The sequence below is a fragment of the Panthera pardus genome, unplaced genomic scaffold, assembly GCF_024362965.1.
Source record: "Panthera pardus isolate Hobbes unplaced genomic scaffold, ASM2436296v1 HiC_scaffold_20, whole genome shotgun sequence".
Classification (NCBI taxonomy): Eukaryota; Metazoa; Chordata; class Mammalia; order Carnivora; family Felidae; genus Panthera; species Panthera pardus.
This window is the reverse complement of record NW_026526766.1, coordinates 43841972-43844814: the sequence shown is the minus strand read 5'-3', so window position 1 is coordinate 43844814 and position 2843 is coordinate 43841972. Positions and strand designations below refer to the sequence as shown.

Genomic DNA, 2843 nt, shown 5'->3' with positions numbered 1-2843 from the left:
GAACTTTCATCCAGGGATAATTTCCCCTATATATAAAGAGTTAATAATCCAACAGGGAAAAAATGGAACAGAAGAATATATAAAAAGATGGTTCATTCATAGTAATAGAGCTATAAATTATAACTACATTAAAATAACATTGATTTCAGAGTGCCCGGGGGCCCAGTCAGTTGAGCATCTGGCTCTTGATTTCAGCTCGGGTCATGGTCTGAAGCATCTCAATGTTCATAGGTTCGAATCCCGCATTGGGCTCTTTGCTGACAATGTGGAGCCTGCTTGGGATTCTCTCTCTCTCCTTCTCTCTCTCTCTGCCCCTCCCCTGCTCACTCTCTCTTAAGATAAACAATAAAAAAAAATAACATTTATGTCCTCTATCAGACTGACAAACTCCCAAAGTGTGATAATGTTTGCCAAAACTTTTTTTTTTTTTTTTTTCCGGGAGCATGTCTGTTGTGTTTGAGATGATCTGTCGGGTGCTCTCTGAACTACGCCAGGTAAAAGGAAACTCTCTCATTACAAACTGACAAAGGGAAAAGGGAAAACCCTTTTCGCCACAGCATGAACCCCATAGTCAGAAATAGGTCTGGGTTTTATGCAAATGACACAATTCCTAGTCATCTATGGCTGCTTTTATGACTTTATACAGATAATGAATTAGGTAAAAGGCACTATACTATTCGTTAGACTTCAGGATCACTATCCTCAGTCCCATCACACGAAATATATTCTGACATCCCAAAGAAGCAAGACTTGCGAGTAGGTGTTTTAAACGTAGCTAATCTACAGCCACAAAGTTCTACGCTTAGTAGCATTTACCTTCTGGGGGAGTCTTCCAGTGCCCAAAGGATAAAAGCAGAGACTGGAATCAGTACAACCTATACCCAGAAGTCTGGGCTGTAAAAGCCATACAATTTGCAGCACAGTGAGAAGATGCCCTTTCCTTCACACCACACACAAAGTATGAATTATGCTGCCTCTCTCTTGTTCCAGTGCATGGCTATCCCGTCAGGTTCTGCTCTGTTGGTCAAATACTGAGCAGCTCTGCTTCCAACCAGAGGATCCAGAGGTGTGCAGGACGCCAGTGAGAACAAACCGACAACAAACCCTTCGAGATAGTCAAAGCAGGACTCCAGGCGTCTTTAAGGATGCCCAGGCTGATGACTCCCTGATTGTTGATGTTGTACAGATTCTGGTGCAGCAAATAGACTTAAACGGATCATCAGATGAAAATGAGATGTCCAGAAAAAACTCAGAACCTGGTGGGCCAAGTGTAGTCGGTCTCCGTTCATAATGTTGTCTCCCTTAGGCCCAATACCACAGTTAGAAGGAGAATCAAGGGCTCTTTCGGCCAGGTTCACTCTGAATTCTTTCAGCACTAGTGGATAACTTCGCAGTGGTTTTGCTAGAGACTTTGGGGTATTTCTTCTGCTGGGTGGCAGAAGGTTTTCTTTCTTCTTCAGGCTTTAGAGCAGCTGGCTCTAGCTGGTCCGCATCTGAACCACCGTGGCTGGTGCTGCAGCCCTCATCATCAGATCTCTGCCCGTCCCCAGACATCTGGGTGAGGTCATTTCTTGGAAAACTCTGCCACCTGCCCTGCCCGCTTGCACATCATTACAGTATGTTGGGGAGTGGGGAACCCTTCCTTAGGGAAATAGAGGCAGCTGGGGAGGAAAGCGGGAGGCAGAGGGAAAAAGAAGTCAGGGAGCCTTTGGCCAGGGAGTATGGAACATTGGAAGTTGGAAGAGGGCTGTGCAGTGTTGTCCCGTTGCCTTCGGAGAAAAGGGGGTTAGGAGCTCGACAGGGCAAGGGCATGTGCTCTAGCGAGCCCCCCAGCTCCTCCCCGCCTGCAGTCCACAAGGTGCAAGAACACTCGCCAAGACTTCAGGGGAAAAGGCATTCTCCTAATGGTTAGTGGGTGTGTGAACTGCAACAACCCTCTGGAGAAAAATTTAGCAGGAGCTATCAAAATTACAAATGCCGTACACTTAGACCAGGCATATCTACTCCTAGTCATTTAACACTTTTTCTTCCAGACATGGGAAATGACTCACATGCAGGGTCATTATATAATTGCAGCTTTCTTTGTAATAGCAATGAACTGGGAACAACTTAAATGTCAGGAGGAGATGAAGAAAGGCAATGAGGAGGCTCTTTTTGTATTAAGAGAAAGTTCCCAGGGTGCCTGGGTGGCTCAGTCAGTTCAGCATCTGACTTGGGCTCAGGCCATGATCTCGCAGTTGGTGGCTTCGAGCCTCACATGGGGCTCTGTGCTGACGGCTTGGAGCCTGGAGCCTGCTTTGGATTCTAGGTCTCCCTCTCTCTCTGCCCCTCCCCCACTCACTCTGTCTCTCTCAAAAATGAATAAACATTAAAAAAAATTTAAAAAGAAAGTTCCCTGTGATGTGTTGTTAAGGGGAAAATAAAAGGGGCAGCTTGACAGATATGATGTGTTGCCACTTATGTTAAACAGGAAGATAGACTGTATTTGTACCAACCAAAAAACCAGTATCTGAATGTATAAACAAACTAATACGAGATACCTGGATGATGCGAGGTGGAGCTAGAAGGTGGGGTGAGAAAACGGTAGACCTTTTCATCATTCTTGAAATTTTAAGCATTTTTTTTTTTTTTTTTTTTTTTAGCAAAGAAGGGATGTGAGGGGAGAAAGTGGAAACAATAAGCTTAGCAATCTATCTATATAGTCTGTGTGAGGTGCTATAGCAAAAATACCATAGACCAAGAGGCTTATAAACAAGAGAAATTTCCTACAGTTCTTGAGGCCAGGAGGTCCAGGATGCAGGCACTGGCAGAGTCCGTGTCTGGGGAGAGCCCACTTTCTCGTA

At 45.0% G+C, this 2843-nt stretch overlaps 1 pseudogene; it reads right to left on the bottom strand.

Moving 5' to 3' along the window:
• Positions 1-941: 941 nt before the first annotated feature.
• LOC109247127 (ubiquitin-conjugating enzyme E2 E3-like) lies at positions 942-2358 on the bottom strand (annotated as a pseudogene).
• Between the last annotated feature and the right edge of the window lie 485 nt (positions 2359-2843).